Source organism: Lissotriton helveticus, chromosome 6, assembly GCF_964261635.1.
Source record: "Lissotriton helveticus chromosome 6, aLisHel1.1, whole genome shotgun sequence".
Lineage (NCBI taxonomy): Eukaryota > Metazoa > Chordata > Amphibia > Caudata > Salamandridae > Lissotriton > Lissotriton helveticus.
Genome location: NC_136067.1, coordinates 2,119,893,358 through 2,119,919,555, shown reverse-complemented (window position 1 = coordinate 2,119,919,555; position 26,198 = coordinate 2,119,893,358). Strand labels below are relative to the sequence as shown.

General features: G+C 48.9%; 2 protein-coding genes across 3 annotated transcripts in view; one reads left to right on the top strand and one right to left on the bottom strand.

Moving 5' to 3' along the window:
• Positions 1 to 7,108, bottom strand: part of LOC144764096 (uncharacterized) — a 52,018-nt gene extending 44,910 nt beyond the window's left edge. Inside the window, exon 1 of the mRNA XM_078650262.1 lies at positions 7,008 to 7,108. The gene's annotated coding sequence lies outside the window, so the exon portion shown is untranslated. The remainder of the gene's footprint in view (positions 1 to 7,007) is intronic.
• A 345-nt stretch (positions 7,109 to 7,453) lies between these two features.
• The window catches only part of LOC144764095 (uncharacterized), a 42,871-nt gene continuing 24,126 nt past the window's right edge, over positions 7,454 to 26,198 (top strand). The window contains exon 1 of one of the 2 annotated variants that reach the window (XM_078650261.1): positions 7,454 to 7,541. The gene's annotated coding sequence lies outside the window, so the exon portion shown is untranslated. Of the gene's footprint in view, positions 7,553 to 26,198 lie in introns of both variants that reach the window. The other variant, XM_078650260.1, reaches the window with a different exon arrangement.

The following is a 26,198-nucleotide window of genomic DNA, read 5'->3' as shown; positions in this document are numbered from 1 at the left end:
TTTAAAATGCAACGTTTCCCAACAGTTAATCAACGCCACAATGTGAAATGGTTTGCCTCTATTATTGCACTCATTTTGTTCAACCTGACTCTAAATCGTACAATAGAGCATATTTGTTTTTTATTTAAACACATACAGTTTGGGTCATGGACCGCACTAAAAGCACCTGGAGTCAGGATAAAATCCCTGCGATTAAGGACAATTTTGAAAAAGCAGCACTATGACAGAGCCATCGCCCAGGGCACCAGTCGCGACCTCTAATGTGAGATACTGCTCCAAGCCGTGTAAATAAATATCCAGAGCCTAGCGCCTAAAAACACTCAGTCAGCATTAGGGTGGAGACTATCATGAAAAAGACACCGCCAGCTCTGCCCCAGAGAACAATCTGTGCCAGTCTCAGACTGAAACAGTAAAATTCAAGCCAGGGAGAGGGCCTGTGGCAAGGGACCGTCGTGTGTGGCAGCCCGGAATGAGACAGCTTCCCGGGCACACACACAGCCGCACCTGAGTACTTCACAGGTCTTTTAAAGACCTTTTGCTTGTTAATGAGGCTTTGGTGTCCCCCCTCCATAGAGCCCCTGCATCTCCACTCTGCATTTTGCTTGAAGAATCATCCCCCCTGAATTTTTTTCTTACCCCCCCCCCCCCGAAATCTGACTCTAGTTGCGCCTCTGCATAGATATATCCCTTGCATTCTGGGATTTGTAGTCCTGGTTTTACAATACTACTAGTCCCGGAATGCTAAGTAAGGCCTGTACTGGATAGGAGTGGCCATAATTATTTACGAGGTTTGTCTGCACACAGTATTTTTGACATCATCAAAAGGCACACTATATCTCAATAAAGAACGGGCTTTTATGTTACATAACATGAACTGTTTGGGCTGTGTGTGGGAGGGTTAGGGGGTTGCGTTTTGGGGTGCCCTTCGGATCGCCGTAGTGCTTGTGAAGAGGGTGCAGCGCAAGGGCCAGAGGTGCCTACTTTAGACTTGAAGAACCTGTTTCGAGTCTCGGCACAGCTCCTCACTCTGTGACCCTGGGCAAATCACTTAAGTTGGCAAAATATAAAACTGCAATAAACAAATACAAAAACGGGACACTTACCGGAAGAGTAGATCTGCGCATGCGCTGAGCCAAGTTACGATTTGTAATGGAGACTGGAAGTTGCCCACTGGATGAGCCAGTTTATGGCTTAAGGAGACCGGAAGTTAGGATCTGCGCATGCGCGGAGTTTCAAGCAGTAGTGATGGAGGCACGGAGGTTCGGGGTCCGCGCATGCGCAGTGCGATAAGACATGGCACACGGACAGTAAAGAGCAGGAGCAGGCCCGCCAAGTATCACGCATGAGGGGTGACTCTAACACATTTCAGTGGGGTGATCCGCATCACCGCACTGAAATGCATTGTCTCGCATTTAAATGCCACTGTCTCACTCCCCTATACGAGCGCTGAAGCTGGCTACGCGAGGCTGCTAGCGCGGGCCGGCCCCTGTGACACCTGTGCGCTGGCTAAGGGCTTTGCTACTCCTTGCAGCAGGCTCAGTAAACAGATCTTGTGCACTTCAGCCTACTACAATGCTCTAGCTTTTAGCTCTGTGCTGCCTCTGGCTGTATTGAAATTCCCGCCCGCGCCACAGCTTTCTGGAAGTGAGGTCGGAATCAGGAAGCGGCTGGGGATTTGAATGCTGTGTGCTGAGTGCTGTGCGCGTCTCGGCGACGCGGCATAATAAATGCGCTACTGCCTGCGCACATTTTCGTCGGACCGGACGGCAACATCGACACTCTTAGCAGCATAATGGCCGTGCATAATAAGTCGTCGAGGCCTCGGGCGCTGCTGGGAACTGCAGTGCTGTGTGGCCGCGACAGGTGAAGCCCACCGCCACCGCTGCACCAAACTCGTGCTCAGAGGCAGAGTGCTAGACTGGACTGTGGGCTCATGATCAATGCGGCCGCAACGTCGTCATTGTATTGCAGACAGACTACTACTGAACAAGAAGTAAGTCCTTTGGCCTGCCACTGAGTGACTTAAGTAGTGTTGTTGTCACACAGCGTATCATACACACTGCTCCGTGAAGACGGTAAATAACAGCGGCGTATGATGATGATGCAGACCCAGCCGCACATTAGTCCTAGTAGCGGGGGCCCGGGGAACACCGTGCCAGTAAGAAGTTAATATTGTTTGCTGGCTCCGGCTGCGCCATCCGCCTGTGGAGCCTGTATGCTCTGCTGCACAGCAAGCAACACAATGCCAAATCAGATAAGTTCGGGACTCACTTTAAATCTTCACTGTATTGCTTTTATGTAAGGCCCACTGTAAAGCAAAGTGAATATACATATAAACTTTAAAAAAACGGAATTCCTTAAAGTGATTGCCATTATTGTAACGGCATACTTTAATTTCGGGAAGTGATGGCTCGTTATGAGGAAGGAGAGCATCCAGAGACAGCCCCGCTTCTCTAACGCTCAGCTTGTTTCATACTTAAGGCACGTATTTAGAAAAGTAATGAGGGTCATGTCGGCAGTTTTTTGTTATTTGAAAGTTGGTGAAAGACAAACGTGCAGAATACTCACCTGGGCACAGAGTGTGCATGGCTGCTTATTAAGAATCAGGAGGCATGATTGTATTTTATTTAATATTGGGCCTCACTGCCATCATTTACTCCCTTGTATAGCCAGCTTGACCGGGGACTCAGGATAGTTTTGAGGCAATGACGTACAGAGCGGGGCCTCTAAATCCTGAGCACGTTCCAGGTGAGGTGAGGTCCAGTCCCCGGTCAAGCTGGATGCCATCTGCATTCCTTGATACAAAGGATTAGTACACAACAGGTTGTATTCATTCCAACCTCGATTGCTTTATTTCATTCATGATTAATAGTAGGAATTTCCATTCACTTTTTTGATCTGCACTATATTTCCACTGGGTAGGATTAACACGTGTTTATGCAGTAGCAATATTTGAGAGCAGAGGCCCTGAAGAAAGCCTAGGGATTACCTGCCCGACTGGCTGAAACATGTTGGCCTCTTTTTTTGGCATTCATTTGTTTGAACTGCCCTTTGCCCTGTTCTGTTTTTAATTAGGGGATGTGTCTATACTTTAATAAAATGTTCTCTATCTTGTGCCACATCACCCTATTTTAACTCACCACATATTTTTGTGTTTTGCACTGCACTTCATTCCTCCTGTGATCAACTATTCAGTTTCATTGTGTCTCCTAAAGTGACTGTGGGCGTGATCCAGCCCATTACCATAGGAATGGAGGTACGTCTCTATGATCAAGAGACACACCATTTCTTTAGTTGGATGACCAAATGATAAGACTGATCACGACGATAAGTTGATGGCAATCCAGATATATGAGTTTGGATCTTACCACATATCACTTTAGTGTTCTTTTTCTGTTGTGAGTTCTTTATCTTGGGTTCTTTTGTAACTTAGATACCAACTTACTTCTGTGAAGTTTAAGATAGCCTGCCATAGTATTGGCCATTAGACCCCTGGTTTGTTCTGTTGTTCATAAGTTAGTATTTGGGGATGTGAACCTGGGCTGGTCTTTACATTTTCCCTATGACTCTTCCTCTCCCGGTATTGTTGTAGCTGCTAACTCATTAACACAGGGTTACTTTCCACATACATTTAATGCCACTTTTTATCTTGCTACCAATATTTTTTTGCATGCTTGATGTCAGTTGCATCACGTGCTAACCTCCTGTTACTGTCACCGACTTAGTCGACTAAATCACTTACTTTTACAGTTCAGAGACATCATGCGGTGGAGGTCCGTGACTGGCACTGCGTTGCTCTGCCTGCATGCATTGAGCAGCACTTGACTGTTTCTGCTGCAGCCCAGTTCTTCCAGGCTGCGCCTGCTGGTGTGGGTCACTCGTCCCGGCCCCGGGGCGTCGCACTGGCCTGGCTGGCCACCCTGCTGACTGAGCCCGCCAGCTGCCTGCAGTATCTGTTTTGCGCCGCAAAATGCATGATCATCGCCGGATGATCGCATCACGTCGGGAAGCTGTGCCATTGAGAGAGAGACTCACTTAAGTCGCGTGCAGCACACAGCCTCAGATTCCCCCGCTGCCGCTTGCCTACTTCCTCTCTCTTCCTCCGGACGTCACGTGACATCAGACAGCACTCTACCCCGGCACATCCAGACAATTAATTATCCCGGTGGCCCCATTGGTGTGCCCCATGACTGACAGTTGCATCAACTGCTGAGAGGCGCGAGGGCAGCCCCCCCCAATTGGCAGCAGTGACTATGTAAGCCGCGTGCCGCAGCCATAATATCCGACACATTGATGTTGCTAGGCGACGGACTAGACAGCAGCTGCTGGGCAGTCAGTGTCTCTTAATTGTAGCCGTGCCACTCCAGAGCTGAGAGCACTGATGATGGTTTATGCAGCCCAGCAACGCAGCACATCTCTTGGGAGCAGAGAGCCGTGCACAGGCTGCTGGTCATGGCGCGTGCTGGTACTGGCAAAATGCGAGTCAATGCAGTTCAGTATGGTGATGTGGAACACCGCACTGAATTGCATGAGAGTCACACCTGGTGCGTGATACTTGGCAGGACTGCCCTCTGCCCCTCTCCACCCTGAGGTCATACCCAGTTTTACCTCTGCACTGCCCCCACCTGATCCCCAGATCACCCTCTGCCCCTCTCCACTCGGAGGTCACAACCAGCTTTACCTCTGCACCGCCCCCACCTGCTCCCCAGATCACCCTCTGCCCCTCTCCACCCTGAGGTCACACCCAGCTTTATCTCTGCACCACTCCTCCTGCTTCCCAGATCACCCTCTGCCCCTCTCCACCCTGAGGTCACACACAGCTTTACCTCTGCACCGCCCCACCTGCTCCCCAGATCACCCTCTGCCCCCTGAGGTCACACACGGCTTTACCTCTGCACCGCCCCCACCTGCTCCCCAGATCACCCTCTGCCCCTCTCCACCCTGAGGTCACACACAGCTTTACCTCTGCACCGCCCCACCTGCTCCCCAGATCACCCTCTGCCCCCTGAGGTCACACACGGCTTTACCTCTGCACCGCCCCACCTGCTCCCCAGATCACCCTCTGCCCCCTGAGGTCACACACGGCTTTACCTCTGCACCGCCCCACCTGCTCCCCAGATCACCCTCTGCCCCCTGAGGTCACACACAGCTTTACCTCTGCACCACCCCTCCTGCTTCCCAGATCACCCCCTGCCCCTCTCCACCCTGACGTCACACATAGCTTTACGTCTGCACCGCCCCCACCTGCACCCCAGATCACCCTCCACCCCTCTCTACCCTAAGGTCACACACACAGCTTTACCTCTGCACGGCCCCCTCCTTCTCCCCAGATAACCCTCTGCCCCTCTCCACCCTGAGGTCACACATAGCTTTACGTCTGCACCGCCCCACCTGCTCCCCAGATCACCCTCTGCCTCTCTCCATTCTGAGGTCACACATAGCTTTACGTCTGCACCGCCCCCACCTGCACCCCAGATCACCCTCCACCCCTCTCTACCCTAAGGTCACACACACAGCTTTACCTCTGCACCGCCCTTCTTGCTCCCCAGATCACCCTCTGCCCCTCTCCACCCTGAGGTCACACATAGCTTTACGTCTGCACCGCCCCACCTGCTCCCCAGATCACCCTCTGCCCCCTGAGGTCACACACAGCTTTACCTCTGCACCACCCCTCCTGCTTCCCAGATCACCCCCTGCCCCTCTGCACCCTGAGGTCACACATAGCTTTACGTCTGCACTGCCCCCACCTGCTCCCCAGATCACCCTCTGCCCCCTGAGGTCACACACAGCTTTACCTCTGCACCACCCCTCCTGCTTCCCAGATCACCCCCTGCCCCTCTGCACCCTGAGGTCACACATAGCTTTACGTCTGCACCGCCCCTCTGCCCCTCTCCACCCTGAGGTCACACATAGCTTTACGTCTGCACCGCCACACCTGCTCCCCAGATCACCCTCTGCCCCCTGAGGTCACACACTGCTTTACCTCTGCACTGCCCCCTCCTGCTCCTCAGATCACCCTCTGCCCCCTGAGGTCACACACTGCTTCACCTCTGCACCGCCCCACCTGCTCCCCAGATCACCCTCTGCCCCCTGAGGTCACACACGGCTTTACCTCTGCACCGCCCCACCTGCTCCCCAGATCACCCTCTGCCCCCTGAGGTCACACACGGCTTTACCTCTGCACCGCCCCACCTGCTCCCCAGATCACCCTCTGCCCCTGAGGTCACACACAGCTTTACCTCTGCACCACCCCTCCTGCTTCCCAGATCACCCCCTGCCCCTCTCCACCCTGACGTCACACATAGCTTTACGTCTGCACCGCCCCCACCTGCACCCCAGATCACCCTCCACCCCTCTCTACCCTAAGGTCACACACACAGCTTTACCTCTGCACGGCCCCCTCCTTCTCCCCAGATAACCCTCTGCCCCTCTCCACCCTGAGGTCACACATAGCTTTACGTCTGCACCGCCCCCACCTGCACCCCAGATCACCCTCCACCCCTCTCTACCCTAAGGTCACACACACAGCTTTACCTCTGCACCGCCCTTCTTGCTCCCCAGATCACCCTCTGCCCCTCTCCACCCTGAGGTCACACATAGCTTTACGTCTGCACCGCCCCACCTGCTCCCCAGATCACCCTCTGCCCCCTGAGGTCACACACAGCTTTACCTCTGCACCACCCCTCCTGCTCCCCAGATCACCCTCTGCCCCTCTGCACGCTGAGATCACACACAGCTTTACCTCTGCACCGCCCCCACCTGCTCCCCAGATCACCCTCTCCACCCTGAGGTCACACACTGCTTTACCTCCTGCCCCCCCTCATCCCAGGGGGCCCCATAGAAATTATTTATTTATTTATTTCTGCGTTTTTATATGGCGCGGACTTTACCCGATGGTGTCAGAGCGCTTAACAATAGGAACAGAACTGAAACATGAGAACATTACAAGTGAACAAATTACAAAAGCAAACGTTACATTAAATGACGCAAAAATGACAATCCCTCACCTCCCCCTCAGCCTGGGTCTGCTCCACCTCTCTCTGGTGCGCCTGAAATCCCATAAACACAAACAGTGATGACGCTGCACTCACCCCTGCACCGGGGATCCTGCTCTGACTGCAGCTCACCCGGGGTCAGGGGTCAGCTGTCAAGATAGGAAGTCGTCGCACTGCGCATGCGCAGACCCCGGCGAGGGGTTGTCAAGGTTGCACATTGGCCCCTCTGCGCATGCGTAGATCCCTAAACGCAGTGGATCCCAAGTAGTAGCTGAAGAACTGCGCATGTGCAGTTGTAAAAAACACAGTCTTTTCAAGCTCGTAACCCGAGTTCGGCGCATGCGCAGCTATACAATCACGCCTCCACTGCGCTCACTTCCTCATAAGTCTCACCCAGTGCATTGCGCATGCGCAGATCCGCATTCACGAGCTCCGGAAGTGACGTCCTCCGTAGCTGCAGCCAGTGAGTCTGACTCGCGCACAGTGCAGCTGCAGCCCCGGGGGCGCCTCGAAGCGGAGGCTTCAACTCCAGGCGCTGTGAGGCTGGTGAGTCAGAGGTGAGGGAGGGGGAGAGGGGGGAGGGTGAGTCTCCTGGCTTTGCCAATGCTTGTTTAGCCATGCTGCACAGCTCAAAACAGAAGCGCTGACGCCCCAGAGTGCACCGCGGCCTGGGACTGTGTTACTCTTTGTCATGTTGCACAGCAGCTTGCGAGCTTTGCATTATGTCTAAGTAAGCATTGACAAATCCAAGTACCTCTCATGTTATCTGAGAGCTGTTTGGCTTTGTTAATGTTTTTTAGTGACGATGCGAGGAGCGTTGGCTGAAATATTACTCCAGGGCTTCCAACACCTGGGAAATGTGGGGATGATTTCATAAACACAGTCACTCCTTTAATTACAATACCACACAAGCAATATTCCCTCTATTCATATCCTCTGTGTGCGAGAGAGTAAGGTCTCTGAGTGCTGCAGCCAAGACTATGTTAAGAACCTGGCCACGCGTGTAGACCCGACCTTTAAGTGGGATGAGAAAACCAGGGTGTCTCTCAAAAGGCCTGACCAATGCATTTAAGGACATGGCTTACAAAGCAATTAAGATAGTTTAGCATAGTGTGCCACCCGACTGATATTTCGCTTCTTCTGTCATTGCATCCAAATATATAATACAAGTATCTTTACACTTACAAGAAGCCAGGATTATTGGCTTTGTCAATGGTTGTTCGTTGCATAAAGTTGTATATCATATTGTAAATGCTTGTGGTAGAGGTTGTGGCTTAATGCTCGAGCTGCCAACTCAGGCAATAGGTTTTCTGTCTCGGGTCAGACTAACATTCTGTGATTCTCTGCAAATCAGTGAATCTCCCCAGGCATATAAATAAAAAAACCCAGTAAATCTCTCCAATACCTCTGGGTTGAGTTCCCACTATATAAAACTTGCTACATTTCTTTTCTAAATGCGGGGCTGATGGTTTGCCTGTTGAAAGAATTTATGTAAAATGCAGCCCATGACGTACGCTGTGATCAGGGGAGCAACTAGACCCAACCTTCAGGAGGGGTCTATCACTCCCACCCAGTGATAGCCCTAGCACGCGTCGCACACTGTGCAACAGTCTTTCTTGGCGCCCCATCTCCTTCTTCTCCATGAATTCCATCACTACCACTCACCAACATCCGGGATCATCTGAAAGCACACATTGTGCTTTTAAACGTCCTGCATTTCTTTTCTTAAAGCATCACGGCTGCAGGGCTGATTGCGGGCCTTTTGAAAGTATTTATGTTAATCACAGTGTCCGTCAAGGGCTGCATTTAGCATAAATACTTTCAAAAGGCACACAATAAGCCACACAGCTGAGCTGTATTTAGAAAATAAATGCATCAAGTTTAAAAGCACGTACTTGTTCTTTCAGATGATTCTGAAAGCACACCTCATGTTTGTAGACTTGTTGCATTTCTTTTCTGAATAGAGCACAGCTTTGGGGTTGGTTGTATGCCTTTTGAAAGTATTTGTTAAGTGCAGCCCTTGACGGGCACTGTGATTAACATAAATACTTTCAAAAGGCCCACAATCAGCCGATCTCTAGTTAGAAAGGAAAGGCAGCAAGTACATGTTATGTTAATTAAACTTTTAGAGTGCAACGGTTACCCTGAGGTGTCCTGGCGCTATGCACTGCATATCAGGAGAAATGATGTCACTGAGTAAACAGCCATGTTTTCAGCCCCCCTCTAAAAGAGAGGAGATCTGCTGAATTTCTCAAATGGAACGGCAGATCATTCCAGGTGATGAAACTCCTAGCTCCCCAACTGGCTTTTTAGGTCTCGTATAGGGCAGCACAAGCGCTGCCTCTGCGAGGCATCAAGTAATCAGTATTACTACTGAAACTCCACCCATTGCATTTGTCTTTGTACTGTCGCTTGCCATTGGTGGAATCTGGCATTGCTGTTCTTATCTTGCGCATTGTTGGCTTGTGGTCCGATACATCACTTCCTTTTTCTTTGGTTTCTGGCGGAAGCAGCATGGGCCAAATACAGTTAACTTACGCTGCTGGCTGTTATCTTTTTATTTAGGGACTTCTTTTTTTCTTGTGGCATTTCCACATGTGGCAGCTTCCTGCACTTACCTAAACCTGTTTATTTATTTACCTTTAATTTATTCATAACTAAATCAGGCTGAAATGATGCTGCCCATGCAGAGGCTCGAACCCTGTTTTTCTGCTCCAAAGTCAGCAGCGTTATTGTTGAGTCACCTCTTTGCACCGTTTGTTGTATTTGGTTTCAGATGGTACATTTGTCCCTCTCAACCGTGTTTTTTTTAAAATTGTATCTGTCTCCATGTGTATTTTTTTTTCTATTTATCTCTCCCCACCCCCTCTGAGATTCTTGTTTATTTTTTAATAAGTAAATAATGCAGCCCACGCCGAGGATCGGAACCCTGTGCTCCAGCTCCAAAGTCAGCAGCGCACGCAGCCTGCCATCTGTGTTGTGTCAGGTTACAAATGGTTTCACTTTCGGGGCTTCGCTGCTGCGCTTGTTGTAAATGCCCCTCCTTCCAGTGCCTGGTTCTCTCCCAGGTGATTTCACTCACTGAATATTTTTGTGGGCTATCATATCGGCGTTCGCGCTTCTTTCTATTCCGGCATGTGATGGCCTCTCATTCCTCCTCCCGTGTGGGTCTGGCCAAGGCTGGCGATGGAGAACTCTTTCAATTGTCTCCAAACACTTCACTGTGAACACACCCGTCAAGAGGCCCCATGTTATGTGCTTCACCATGCGTCAGGCTCTTTCATGACCTCTTCCCCAAACCGTATGCTCCATTCTGTGACTTGTAGCATCAACATGTAAATTTTAGAAATGGTCGTAGTGGTATTGCCGTGGCATGCGACCACTTGGACACAAAGTCTTAAGTTACTAACACGCTTTTATAATAGTGATAGCCAACGTACATAGCCACGAGTATATTTTTATATTATTTTCCTTTAATTGTTTTCATGATTCCCGAGTGAACATGTCACTTATCTAATGACTGTTGAAATAACTTTGACCCCACTAATACAAGTTCCGAGCGTGAACAGGACATGCATAAAATACTTCGTGTGCCGTGCCATGTAGCTTTAATTATATACACCAGCCCCACGCCCAGAAATCAACCCGCAGCCACTCGCAAACAATGCACACGGTTTTCTGTCGAGCAAAAATGTATTTCTATTTTTTTGAAATACGAGTTCCGAGCTTGAACAGAACGTTCGCGAAGTAATTCTCTCTAAACACTTCACTGTAGACGCACCCGTCAAGAGGGTCCATGTTATGTGCATCACCATCGCCTATTGAAAATACAAGTGAATATCAAAGCATTGTTGCTCTGCACAACTCCAAAGCCAGTTGTTTTATCTGTTTCTGGCACATGTGCAACCCAGAAAAACATTCTTCCACCTCTAAAGTGGCAACCCTGGACAATTTGGAGGCAGTCTCTTGAACAGGAGCTGCTGCCACAGGTGAAGCAACAGGAGCTGCTGTCACAAGTGAAAGATATAATTGCAAACAATAAGTGCCAGGAAAGGAGGAAGTCATTTGCAGAGACCCAAACAACAAGAGGCCCATTCAACCGGCAAGTTTTCATTCAGATGATGTTCGGTTGTTTTAGCTCTGCTGCTCTTTTCACGTTCTGCCAAACTGCTTTAATCTCTTGTTTTTATCTTGGTTAACCGAGTTTGTGGAAGATGATAGTTAAACACGTGTCCTTCAGAAGAACAAAGCTGAATGTGTTAACTTAAAGCGGCGGATTGCAACTCAGTTTGTACATGGCCTAATCAGTGGCATGAATGCATCTTTGCCGAGTAGTAGTTTACCATAAACTGCTCAGCGAGCCATCAAGTTGCCTGAGCATGACCCATCAATGCAGTGGATAGTAATGTAGCTCAGTGGGCTAATGTGCATACTTTAGAAAAATTCTGTCTGAAGTGCAGGCTCAAAATCAATGTAGGGTAAGGAAGCAAGGGTGTTTGGGCTGCAAAGTATGTATAATGAGGATGGTGAAGATTATAATCCTATAAAGGATGTTAGTGGGGCTAATGCGCTTGCTTTGCACATATCGACTTCTGCTATTCTCGGTTCCCGTATCAAAAATATGTGTGCTGCGAAGATCTGTAATGTGTTGGTTTAAGTCCTTTCAAGTCAGCTCATTGGGTTAATGCCGGTTTTGCAGAGATTATTTTTATGGATAGTTCACAAATACCAGTGTCAGAAAATACTTGAGCAGGAGGTGTCTGCTGTGACAGACTTTACTCAATTTGCATATCAGAGATTTGATTGTAATGCACGCTCACTGTTATCATTTTAAGGGCAATACAACTAAAGTTTATCAGCGGTTGACAGAGCAGCAACAGGTCTCGCATTTACACAAGTTTGAGCTATTGGCATTGTAAATAAGAATGCCTTTTATTTATGTTTTGGTTTTTGAAACATAAATAAAACGCATTGTGATTTGCAATGTCAATAGCTCAAACACGCGTAAATACAAGACCTATTGCATTGCAAATGCAATAGGTCTCGCATTTGCGAGAGATTAAGCTATTGGCATTGTAAATGACAATGCCTTATATTTATCTGTTTTGGTTTCAAAACCAACACATAAATAAAAGGTGTGTCATTTACAATGCCATTAGCTCTAACTTTTGCAAATGCGAGACCTATTGCATGGTAAATGCTTGTTTAAATATAGGAACTAGGACTTGTTTTGCTACTGTGGACCGAAGAGTCCTTCCAGGAACATATCATTTGAATCTTTGACTCAGATGGTCGGGCCAATTCCATTGAGGGTTTTAAATGCCATACAGAGGCCCATAAAGCGTACCCTTTCTTTCACAGGGAGCCAGTGTAGTTGTATTAGTTCTTTTTTGACAAAATGTAGGTGTCCCTGTTAACAACCTGGCCGCCGTGTTTTGTGTGATCTGAAGCCTGTTAATGTGCTGTTTTTGGGCATTCGGACAGAGGCTGTTGCAATAATCCAGATGTGCCATAACAAGTGCCGTGACCACCGTCCTGAGACTTTCTTCTGGAAGATAAAGCTTTATTTTTCTTATGATTCTGAGTATCAGAAAACAAGCTGACACCACCGTGCTTATGTGGTCACTAAACGTAAGTTTGTTATGCACGAACACCCACAGATTTGTTGCTTTCCCGGTGGGGGCAGGGCAAATACCAAAATCTTCTGGTCACCAGTCTAGTGCCCATAGGTGTGGGTTATTCCCGAATATGATGACTTCTGTTTTGCTTGAATTTAGTTTCAAGCAGTTGGTCGACATCCACCCTGAGATGAATTTCAGACAATCATGAAAACATGCCCCAGTTATCAGGTACACATTAAAAAGTGTCTGGCTTAACGATACCCTGAGGCACCCCACAAGAGAGGGAAAACGGCTTTGACATGTTGTTGTCGTCCAGATCAACTGTTTGTGTTCTTTCAGATAGAAAGGACTGCAGGAGGTTCCAAGCAGCACCCTGTACCCCTGCTTCAGACAGCCGGTCCATCAGAGCTTCATAATGGACCGTGTCAAAGGCCACTGACAAATCTAGCATAATCAGTATTGCCTTGCCTCCACAGTCCAAGGCCTCCCTCACTTCCTCTGTAGATTTAATTAAGGCCAGCTCCGTGCTGTGTTTGCCTCTAAACCAGTATTGAGACTGGTGGAGTAGATTATTGGTTCGAAGAAATAAATCGAGCTGGGTATTCATAGCTTTGTAAGCAATTTTTGCAGGAGGCGGAAGCCGTGAAATTGCCCTATAACAACTTGGGTCCATAGGAACCAGAGTCGTTATTTTTAATAGAGGGAGGATAGAGGCCTTCTTCCAGTCCCTGGGAAATATCCCGGTGGTGAATATGGTGTTGAGCAAAGGGGTAAGAACTGACCCTATGACTTCCGGGATTAATTTCAATACAAACGCCGGACATGGGTCTATTGACCCTGATCGAAAAGAGTTCAAAAGATTGATTGAGTCTGATGTTTCTAGCAATGAGAATTTATCTAAAACTGGTGTAGGGTTGGGTCTATTAGGTTCTTTTCTAGGTGGCTGCACTCTTTCACCTTTTTGGGCTAAAGTGAATGTAGAAAAAATACATTCTACCTTTTGTTGGAAAATAGGAGCCAATTTTTTGCACAATTCAGGACTACTTAAGCTCTTATGGGCTGGTGCGGCAAGTTTAGTAATATTTTTAAAGAGTTCTTTGAGACTGGATTTAGCTCGAGAAATTAGTCTTTCATTTTTGTTTCCAGCAATAGTTCCTTATAGATTCTGAGACTGTGCTTATACAGTTCTCTATCCTTGCTTTTATACCCTTTCCTCCATGCCCGTTCTAATCTTTTACAGGCTGTTTCAGGTTTTTTAAATCATCGGAGTACCAGGGGGCTGAGGTTTGGGCCCGTTTAGGGATCCAATGTTTAACCGGAACTAATTTATTGCATGCCACGTCTATCCAATCTGTATAGGCCGACGTAGCCTCGTCCACCCCAGAGGGGAGAGGGTGCAAGGTTCTCTTCAAACAATCTGCATTTTTCCAGGCTCTTTTTGCAATCTTCCTAATGGATTCAGGCCTCGGTTGAAGGCCTTTTGACCCTTTCGGTTCAAATAAAAATGGCCCTGTGATCGGACCATGCCAATGGGAGTAGCACAGTGCAGGTCAGATTTGGATTATTAGAAACTGTCAGCATATTACAGGACTGCATTTTATATGCATAGGGTTAATACGCCTCCTGCAGAGAGTCTGTCAGCATATTACAGGACTGTATTTTATATGGAGAGCTCAATGGTTTTATGCACCTCATGCAAAGAGTCTGTTAGCATATCACGGCTGTATTTTATATGGATAGCTCAGTGGGTTACTGTGCCTCCTGCAGAGAGTCTACCAGCATATTACAGGACTGTATTTTATATGGAGTACTCAGTGGGTTAATGTGCCTCCTGCAGAGAGTCAGCTGCATATTACAGGACTGTATTTTATACGGATAGCTCAGTGGGTTAATGTGCCTCCTGTAAAGAGTCAGTCAGCATATTACAGGGCTGTATTTGACATGGATAGTTCAGTGGGTTAATGCGCCTCCTGCAGAGAGTCTGCTGCATATTACAGAACTGTATTTTATACTGATAGCTCAGTGGGTTAATGTCCATTGCTGCAGTCGTCCATAGCTGCACTCCATTGCAGCACTCCATTGCTGCACTCCATTGCTGCACTCCATTGCTGCAGTTACTTGCTGCAGTTACTTGCTGCACTCCATTGCTGCACTCCGTTGCTGCACTCCTTTGCTTCCGTCCATTGCTGCACTCCGTTGCTGCACTCCGTTGCTGCAGTCCATTGCTGCAGTCCGTTGCTGCACTCCGTTGCTGCACTCCGTTGCTGCACTACATTGCTGCACTCCGTTGCTGCACTCCGTTGCTGCACTCCATTGTTGCAGTCCATTGCTGCAATTACTTGCTGCACTCCATTGCTGCACTCCATTGCAGCAGTTACTTGGTGCAGTTACTTGCTGCAGTCCATTGCTGCAGTCGTCCATTGCTGCAGTCGTCCATTGCTGCACTCCATTGCTGCAGTTGTCCATTGCTGCAGTCGTCCTTGCTGCAGTCGTCCTTGCTGCAGTTGTCCATTGCTGCGGTCAATTGCTGCGGTCCATTGCTGCGGTCCATTTCTGCAGTCGTCCATCGTTGCACTCCATTGCTGCGGTCCATTGCTGTGATCCATGGCTGCACTAGTCCATTGCTGCGGTCGTCCATTGCTGCAGTCGTCCTTTGCTTCAGTCCATTGCTGCACTCCATTGCTGCAGTTGTCCATTGCTGCAGTTGTCCATTGCTGCAGTCGTCCATTGCTGCAGTCCATTGCTGCACTCCATTGCTGCGGTCCATTGCAACGGTCCATTGCTGCACTCCATTGCTGCAGTCCATTGCTGCACTCCATTGCTGCAGTCCATTGCTGCACTCCATTGCTGCAGTCCTTTGCTGCACTCCATTGCTGCAGTCCTTTGCTGCACTCCATTGCTGCGGTCCATTGCAACGGTCCATTGCTGCAGTCCATTGCTGCAGTCCATTGCTGCGGTCCATTGCAACGGTCCATTGCTGCGGTCTATTGCTGCAGTCCGTTGCTGCACTCCATTGCTGCACTCCATTGCTGCAGTCCATTGCTGCAGTCCATTGCTGCAGTCCATTGCTGCGGTCCATTGCTGCGGTCCATTGCTGCGGTCCATTGCTGCGGTCCATTGCTGCGGTCCATTGCTGCGGTCCATTGCTGCAGTCTTCCATTGCTGCACTCCATTGCTGCAGTCCATTGCCGCGGTCCATTGCTGCGGTCCATTGCTGCACTCGTCCATTGCCGCGGTCCATTGCCGCGGTCCATTGCCGCGGTCCTCTGCCGCGGTCCATTGCTGCAGTCCATTGCTGCAGTCCATTGCTGCAGTCCATTGCTGCAGTCCATTGCCGCAGTCCATTGCCGCGGTCCATTGCCGCGCTCCATTGCCGCGCTCCATTGCCGCACCGCGGTCCATTGCTGCGGTCCATTGCTGCGCTCCGTTGCTGCACTCCATTGCTGCAGTCTATTGCTGCACTCAATTGCTCGGTCCATGGCTGCAGTCCATTGCTGCACTCCTTTGTTTTAGTCCATTGCTGCACTCTATTGCTGCAAGTTTAGTAATAGTTTTAAAGAGTTCTTTGAGACTGTGTTTAGCTCGAGAAAATTGTTTTTCTTTTTTGTTTCCAGCAATAGTTCCTTACAGATTCTGAGACTGTGCTTATACAGTTCTCTATCCTTGCTTTTATACCCTTTCCTCCATGCCCGTTCTAATCTTTTACAGGCTGTTTCAGGTTTTTTAAATCATCTGGGTACCAGGGGGCTGAGGTTTGGGCCCGTTTAGGGGTCCAATGTTTAACCGGAACTAATTTATTGCATGCCGCGTCTATCCAATCTGTATAGGCCGACGTAGCCTCGTCCACCCCAGAGGGGAGAGGGTGCAAGGTTCTCTTCAAACAATCTACATTTTTCCAGGGTCTTTTTGCAATCTTCCTTATGGGTTCAGGCCTCGGTTGAAGGCCTTTTGACTCTTTCGGTTCAAATAAAATGGCACTGTGATCGGACCATGCCAATGGGAGTAGCACAGTGCAGATCAGATTTGGATTATTAGAAACCGTCAGCATATTACAGGACTGTATTTTATATGCATAGCTCAGTGGGTTAATATGCCTCCTGCAGAGAGTCTGTCAGCATATTACAGGACTGTATTTTATATGGAGAGCTCAATGGTTTTATGCACCTCATGCAAAGAGTCTGTTAGCATATCACAGGGCTGTATTTTATGTGGATAGCTCAGTGGGTTACTGTGCCTCCTGCAGAGAGTCTACCAGCATATTACAGGACTGTATTTTATATGGAGAGCTCAGTGGGTTAATGCGCCTCCTGCAGAGAGTCTGTCAACATATCACAGGACTGTATTTTATATGGAGTACTCAGTGGGTTAATGTGCCTCCTGCAGAGAGTCAGCTGCATATTACAGGACTGTATTTTATACGGATAGCTCAGTGGGTTAATGTGCCTCCTGTAAAGACTCCGTCAGCATATTACTGGACTGTATTTTATATGGATAGTTCAGTGGGTTAATGTGCCTCCTTCAAAGAGTCTGTCAGCATATTATAGGTCTGTATTTTATATGGATAGCTCAGTGGGTTAATGCACCTCCTGCAGAGAGTCTGCCAGCATATTACAAGACTGTATTTTATATGGATAGTTCAGTGGGCTAATGTGCCTCCTGCCTAGAGTCTGCCAGCATATTGCTGGAGTGTATTTTATATGGATAGCTCAGTGGGTTAATACGCCTCCTGTACAGAGTCTGTCAGCATATTACAGGACTGTATTTGATATGGATAGTTGAGTGGGTTAATGCGCCTCCTGCAGAGAGTCTGTTGCATATTACAGAACTGTATTTTATACCGATAGCTCAGTGGGTTAATGTCCATTGCTGCAGTCCATTGCTGCACTCCATTGCTGCACTCCATTGCTGCACTCCATTGCTGCTTTCCATTGCTGCTTTCCATTGCTGCTTTCCATTGCTGCTTTCCATTGCTGCACTCCGTTGCTTCAGTCCATTGCTGCAGTCGTCCATTGCTGCAGTCGTCCATTGCTGCAGTCGTCCATTGCTGCAGTCGTCCATTGCTGCAGTCGCCCATTGCTGCACTCCTTTGCTGCACTCCTTTGCTGCACTCCATAGCTGCACTCCATAGCTGCACTCCATAGCTGCACTCCATAGCTGCACTCCATTGCAGCACTCCGTTGCTGCACTCCTTTGCTTCAGTCCATTGCTTCAGTCCATTGCTGCAGTCGTCCATTGCTTCAGTCCATTGCTGCACTCCATTGCTGCAGTCGTCCTTGCTGCAGTTGTCCATTGCTGCGGTCCATTTCTGCAGTCGTCCATTGTTGCACTCCATTGCTGCGGTCCATTACTGTGATCCATGGCGGCATGACTTACTGGCCTGCTGCGCGCTTGCGTTGATTCGCTATTGCCCTTCTGATTGCCTTTCTGATTTTAACCTTATAAAATATATATTTGCATTTGTTTCAATCGCGCTGTGCGAGTACAGGACGCAGGCGCTTTTGACCTTGTAGATACATTGGGAATTTTAGGTAGAGCTTACCTGCACTATAATGGTTGGGCACCCGCACTTTGCGGGACAGAGGGCTATCTAGGGCGTGCTGCTGGGTCCGCTTTGCGCCGTTTTGGCCGCCATATTGGGTGTGGGTGTCCAGGAGGTGACAATTCCTAGGCGCCATCTTGGCTGAGGGGCCAGCGGCTTGCCCTCACAGGACTTCCGCGATCTAAGGTACTTAAGATGGACACCTCCCAAGCGTGCAGCGGGCGCGACGTAGGCGCGCCGGAGGTGCGCCGGAGGTGCGCCAGAGGTAAGCCCGTTTGCGCCCGTCAGCGCACAGGTTGCGCCGGGCGCCGGGAATGCTGCCTCTCTGTCTCTTACTCATTTTACTTATTCGAGAGATAAGTTTGGACCCCCGTTCTATACCGAGCCGCCAGCCTCACACCATTGCTAGCCGTCTGGAGCCCCTGTCCTGTGGCTTGCTCAACGTTAGATCTCTCAGCAAGCATCACGTGGAAATTGCACTACTCATTGAGTCTTATGAGTTAGATGTGCTTTTCATGACAGAGACATAGACCAGAGCAGATAGTGCGGTGGAATTGGGCCTTGCCTGTCCCCCGGGCTATAAAATCAGACACAACCCTCGTGTAGGGACTAGAGGAGGTGGCGTAGGTTTCATTTTTAGGGAAGCATTGGATATCTCCCAGCTGGAGACTAAGGAAATCCCGGGTTGTGAACTAATGGGCTTCTCCTTAAAAGGACAAGGAGGCGTCCTATATTCCGGGCTGCTGTGCTATAGACCCCCGGCCAATGCCCTGTCAGCTGTGCCTGAGCTGGTAGATCTTGATTTACGATCTTTCCAACTCCCATGCCAGGACTATGGTTCTGGGAGACTTTAATCTGTGGCCGGATGGGTCTACAGACCTAGCTTAAAAAGATCTGGTCCAGGCCTGTTGCAATATCCAGCTGCAGCAGCTGGTACTCTCCCAGACTCACTCAAAGGGTCCCGCCCTGGACTTGATCTTTGCAGATGCTAGTCGGGTGACTGTACGGAACATCATTCCTCAATGCTGGACGGACCATGCTCTTGTCCACTTCTCTCTTCTACTCCCTGTCGATATACTGAAGAGTGGCAGTACAGGAGCTACTACTAAGTTTGGTAGGCAATGGTCAAGGCTCCTGAAACAGTCGAGCCTGCCAACTCTGCTTTCAGAGGGTTTTTCCTTGGGAGGCAGTGTTGAGGAGAGTTACGAGATCCTTAGCCAGCAAATTTCTGACTCATTGACTGAACTGGCTCCTTTGCGGAAAACCAGGGTCAGGGCTAAACATGCCATGCCTTGGTTTTCTAAGGAGCTTCTTCAGCTGAAACTCCAATGTAAACGGGCGGAGCGTGCCTGGAGGAAACAGTATCTTGAGTCGGATAAGGCTCTCTTTAAACAGGCATTGTCGGTTTATAAAGCGCAGATTAACTGTGCCAAGGCCAGATTTCTCAAGGAGACGCTATCGCTAGCAGTGAACAAATCCCATGCCTTGTTTAGGATCGTTAAGGATCTTTCTCGTCCTGCCTGTGTTACTAATGACATTCCGACCTCTCAATCGTTATGCGACTCTCTGGCAAAGGCCTTCGAGGACAAGGTTGCTTCCATCTTGAGCAATCTGGGTACTTCGTCCATCCCTGATCCCCAGTACGCCTAATTCTGTACTGGTGACCACCCCCAGGACCCTGGAGGTGGATGGAAGGCAAGCTCGGTTGAACAGCTTCCCCCTCCCGTCCTTTGAGGATTTTTGCTCATTGGCCGACGGGGTCTCTTCGGGTTCTCCCTTTGACCCGTTACCACATAAATTTTGGAAACTGTTCCATGAGGAGCTCTCCCCCCCCCCTTCATGCCATCTGTTGTCAGTCCTTCAGTACCGCTCGGGTTCCGGATTGTTGGAAGTTGGCCGTGGTATCTCCGCTTTTGAAGAAGGATACGCTGGATCCTACTTGTTCAGCGAACTACAGGCCTATTTCATTGCTTCCTTTCCCAATTAAGATCTTGGAGAAGCTGGCTACTAAACATCTGTCCAGCTTTATAGAGACAAACACCTGCCTGGACGTGGCTCAGTTTGGCTTTAGGCCAGCCCACGGTACTGAGTCCGCACTGGTGACCGCTTTGGATGACCTTCGTTCGCGTGTCGACCTTGGTCGAGCAGCCTTTCTATTGCTGCTCGACATGTCGGCCGCGTTCGATACGGTCAGCCATGCCATTCTGGTCAGGAGTCTAGAGGAAATTGGGGTGTCCGGCCTGGCTCTGGACTGGTTGGTCTCTTATCTCGGTAATAGACACCAGGTGGTAGCCTTGCCGCCCTATCGATCTGACATAAAAAAAGTGGGGCAGGGCGTACCCCAAGGGTCGGCCATTAGCCCTATTCTTTTTAATCTATACCTCCGTCCCCTGGTCAGGCTGATTAAGTCCTTCGGCATCGCGGTCATCAATTACGCTGATGACACGCAACTTATCTTCTCTTTTGAGGGTAGGGATGCTGTGTCTCAGGAGACCTTCCACCGCTGTATGACTGCTACCGCGGATTGGTTGAGTCAAAACTCCCTGCAATTTAACAGCTCAAAAACTGAGGTACTGCACTGTTCGATGGATCGCACCCCTCGGCCTCTGCCACTGGATTTTTGGCCTTCTTCCTCCCAGGGCACTGTGTTGGCGGCAGATTCTGTTCGAAATCTGGGTGTGATGTTCGAATCTAACTTACAGTTAGACACGTTTGTGAACAAAACTGTGGCTACTTGTATGATGCTGCTCCACACATTGCGGAAGATCCTTCCTTTGCTCCTGGGTCACACCCGACCAGAGGTAGTGCGTAGTATCATCTTAAGCAGGCACGATTACTGCAACGCACTACTTCTGGGTGCGCCTGTTACCCTGGTGGGTAAACTGCAGCGAGTACAGAACATGGCTGCTAAGCTGGCTCTTTCTCGACGGCGTTCTGATTCCACTTCCTTGGCGCTCATGGACCTTCATTGGTTGCCAATCCTCCAGCGCATTGATTTTAAAGCATTATGTCTAGTATTTAGGGCCATTCATGGTCAGGGGCCGTCTCCGCTGCAGGCGATGTATTCCTGGTATACCTACCAGATATCTTTGTTCTTAGTCAGCCTGCTTGGTGGTAATCTCTAAAATGTTGAGGACTAGGATGGGCGGACGCTCCTTTAGATTTACCGCAGCTAAATGGTTGAATTCTTTACCCCTACCTCTGAGAAATATGGGGGACCTCTCCTCCTTTAAAAAAGGATTAAAAACATACCTCTTTCCTAGGACAGTGAAAGACTGTGGCAGTGTAACATCGTGTATGGTTGGTCAAAAGTCAAAAGCGCCAGGATACCCTTTGGGGGACAGTCTCTGCGCTATATAAATATGCCATACATACATACATACACTCCATTGCTGCCGTCGTCCATTGCTGCAGTCCATTGTTGCAGTCGTCCATTGCTGCAGTCCATTGCTGCAGTCGTCCATTGCTGCAGTCCATTGTTGCAGTCGTCCATTGCTTCAGTCCATTGTTGCAGTCGTCCATTGCTGCAGTCGTCCATGGCTGCAGTCGTCCATTGCTGCAGTCCATTGCTGCGGTCTATTGCTGCACTCCTTTGCTGCAGTCCATTGCTGCAGTCGTCCATTGCTGCAGTCCATTGCTGCAGTCCATTGTTGCAGACGTCCGTTGCTGCGGTCCATTGCTGCAGTCCATTGCTGCACTCCTTTGCTGCGGTCCATTGCTGCGGTCCATTGCTGCAGTCCATTGCTGCAGTCCATAGCTGCACTCCATTGCTGCGGTCCATTGCTGCGCTCAATTGCTGCACTCCATCGCTGCAGTCCATTGCTGCACTCCATTGCTGCAGTCCATTGCTGCACTCCATTGCTCTCTTTTTATCCGAGGTTGATGTCAGCAGCAAGATGGTTATTAAAATGTGTTCAAGATCAAACTGAAGCCATAGTTTAAAAAACTTTAAAGGGACTGGGTGCTTGTTTCAACATGTAGTGGCTTGATGGGGGAGGGGGCAAGGGAAAGTGGGAATACTATTGGTAATAACTCATCAGGGTTATTGGTGATGCTGTATTCTGTTTTCTGTTACATTTAGTATTGCGAATCTGATAATGGAGCACCTATCACCAAGACACAGCACTATATAAATTAGAATACAAATACAGTGATTGCGTTTTATTTTAAATTTATTAAAATGATTTACTGTCCCACTTTCGCATAAATAAATGTCTGCTACAGCTTCATTTTCTTTTTCTTGTGTGCGTTTGCCTGAAGGAAGGGTAGGTGTAGTTTCTCTTGCCTGTCAGTTGCGTGAAGTCAGAGGGGGCCGCATGCTGTCACTGCTGCCTGGGCCTGGCGTGTAAAGATGGACTCATCTCCGTGGTGCTTCCTTTTTGGTTCATAGCTATAATGGAGTCTAAGTAACTACGTATCTCTGGAATCACCAGGGTTCATCTCTGCGGTTATTTTTCTGCTTTCGTTCTGTGCGCTATTTCTTGGCCAGAGGCAACAATTGTCTCTTTTTATGAATCTAATTGTAGCAGGGAGACGTATAGTGTGCACTCTGTTAACATGTGGACAGGCTACTCTCTGTGTTGCTTTGCGTCTAAATGCTGTTATGTTTGGCTTGGTGTACGTTGTGGGAAACATGGCACGCATCTGATGCCTTGGGTAATATTTTATTAAAAATCAAGTATTAAAAGACCTGGGGTGGGGATATCTTGTTGGAGGTTGAACGTCTGCTGTGGCGCAGTCCTGCAGCGTTACTCGGATCTATGTTTACACAGAGCTTCGAGTGATGGGTTCCCTGTCTCTCTCATGTTGCTCTGCTGGTAGCCTCCCCTCACATTCATATGTGGGATAGAGGGGCATCTGTTCGTTGTCATGAGACTCGGGCGTCCGTGGCTGGAATTCCAAGGCACGTCACTCATTATGCCAGACTGAGATGCTGCTTGTTGACGTCATTCTCCAGCGTTTCACTCTGTCGAGGGCCTTCACTCACCTTCCACGTGACACATTCCAAACATGCTCAGAAACACAAACCTGCACCCGGGTCATTTTGGGATTCCTCTTCTTTGCATAAATCAGTACATTTCAAAATCTAAGTATTTTTAGTGTGTGTGCGTTTTATTTTTTCACATACACTGGTAGCTCCTCCCAGTGTTGGTAACCACTTCCAAAACAAGACACAGACCACTGTGAGGACTAGCGTGCTATGAGGACCGATTTCCACATGGCATTTGCATGTGTGTGTGTGTACTAATTACAGCACCTTCTTAACACGTTTGTGCAATCAGCCTCTCACTAGCAGGAAAACAAGTCTTGCAAATAAGTAGGAGCAAGTATAAAAACAAGCCTTATTCTTGGAGACCTGCAGATTTATTTATTTATTTACTTGGGTGTATAGACCACCAGGCACATCTGCAATTACCCTTGCTTACATTAATAACCCGCCCCCTTTGTATTCTGTGATCCCATTGGCCGCCCCGCTCCCGCCTCCCAGCTGCTCCTCCCTCCCACTTGGCCTCAAATGGAGCCCGCGCGGCGTAGGCGAGTGTGACCTAACCCCAGTACACCCCCACACCGCACGGCCCACCAGCTATAGGCGCGTCTCTGCCCCAGCGCCACAGGTTCGTCCCTGACCTCGGTGCCCCCTCGCTGCTGCTTGTTTTTTCCTCCCGCTGTTGCCCTCATCTTTGGTATTTCATAATTGTATTGTATTTTAGTGTTTTCTTCTGTCAGTAGTTTTTGTGTTTTTTGTCAATATTGTACCCCTGGTGTGACCTCTCCCCGGTTCCCGCCGCTGCTCACTCGCGGCCCGCCCCCTTTGTATTCTGTGACCCCATTGGCCGCCGCGCTCCCGCCTCCCAGCTGCTCCTCCCTCCCACTTGGCCTCAAATGATGCCCGCGCGGTGTAGGCGAGTGTGACCTGACCCCAGGACACCCCCACGCCGCACGGCCCACCAGCTGTCGGTGCCCCCTCGCTGCTGCTAATTTTTTCCTCCCGCTGTTGCCTTAATTTTTGCCATTTCATAATTGTATTGTATTTTAGTGTTTTCTTGTGTCAGTAGTTTTTGCGTTTTTTGTCAATATTGTACCCCTGGTGAGGTGCCGGGTGCCGGGTTTTCAGGAACCCGGTGGTGCCAGGGGGTAACACCCGAAGACCTCTGAGTTCTCCCTTGTTCCGGACCACAGAAACAATGAGTCTTCTAGTCGCAGTCAGAGATCAAGTTTTATTGGTAGCTACCAAGTAACACGTGTCCTAGAAGCACGACAAACACGGGTCGTGTATTCTCAGGAGACTGTACGTGTTCGTTTTTACAGAACCAGTCTTCTCCTTTTATACAGAAATAATGGCTTCAAGCAAGAATTCTTGAGTTTGATATGGCTGTAAACATATTTCTGCAATATTACAAAGTGCGGCGTCACGTAAGCAAGCCCATATTTTAGATGTCCAGTTCGTGACAGATTACCCAGCAAGATCCGGGACTCCCATCAGATATCGATGAAACACCAATAAAGGCAGGTACCACCCAGTCATAAAACTGGCCATAAAGAAGAAGTATGGACAGGTGCATGTTTGTAGAAAGCATGTTCTGTATGGGGTGAATGGTTTGTGGAATGTTATGTGTCGATGTTATCGTATTCGGCCACTGGGCGGGGAGCTGCCCAAACAGGTTTGGCTTAAGGCAATGGAGTCAGTTTGGACAGGTCAGGGGGAAGTCAGGGAAGGTGGACGTGTCCTTTTGGATCAAGCTCGACCTTTAATTGACTTAACATGAGGGCAAGACGTAAGATGGATGCCGTTCACAAAATGGAGTCTAAGGGATTTAGATGGAAACTACGATTTAGGGGCGTTGGCAACCCTCGATTGTTGCGCAAATACACAGGAATGATGTCCTAATCATTATCGGTTCTTGGACACTAAATTTGTCATGGTACGTTGATATTTTGTGACACAGGTATTGGACCTCGATATGGGGATAAGAATAGGGTCCACATTTTCAGAACCACAGACCCTCCTTTTGCCCTTATGTAAGGCAATAAATCATGTTAATCTGAGTCTAAATCTGTATGTAGGAATTCGTGGAGATGCTGCTGTAACATCATTCTGTTGCTTAGTTCGTCCCTTGACGCAGGCTTCCGTACACATGAAGTAGCACAGAGGCCACAGAGTGCAGGAGCGCACTCGACACATAGGCAGGACATAAACAGAAGTGTTAAGATCATCCCAATGAAGATTAGCGTTTTCCATCCCCAGGCAGCGATCAGTCCCCAGAACCACCCTAGCAAGGACCGATCCCCTTTCTCAACGTGAAGGGAACCAGATATTTCATGTAGTTTAGAGATGGCCTGGTATACTGTCGGTGCATTATCAGGGATGAATATGCAACAACTGGATTGGATGACTCTACACACACCACCACGATCGGCGAGTATGATATCAAGGGCAATTCGGTTCTGAAGGGTCATAAGTCGATCCGACTGAAGCTCGGTTGTCAAATTGCCAAGTGCTCCGGCCGTTGTAGTCACGGCGGATTCAACTATCCTTGCTAACTGGCGGATATTCCTGCTGTTCACCATAGGCCCCCAAAATGGCAGAAAACCTTTTGCGAAGTCAGCGAATTCCTGACCCGCGGTGTCGTCTTTACTCACGACACCTCTAGCTGTCCTTGTCCGATGGTAATCTGCTCGGGCCGTGTAGGTAGGAGGCAGCAGAAATGAGATGAAACACGTGCCTGAAAAGTCAGGGGGTAACCACGTATAGGCTTGGTCGTGGCAGACGAAATACGTGCCTTTGGCTGCTAAGAGCATAGGGGAAGTTCGGGAGGCGAGCACATAGGTTTCCGTGCAAATCCTCTTTCCTAACTGTGCTGTAGGATCCCTACCAATACCTTGTAAACATAGGTGACCTCGGTGGGGCACTATCCAAACTGGGCGGGATTTCTTGGCTGCCTGGCTCTTGATCAGGTAAACGCCATGTTTGGTTACGTTCCAACGAGTGTATGGGGTCAGTTCATCTTTGGGGATAGTCAGATATGTGTCGATATCCCTACT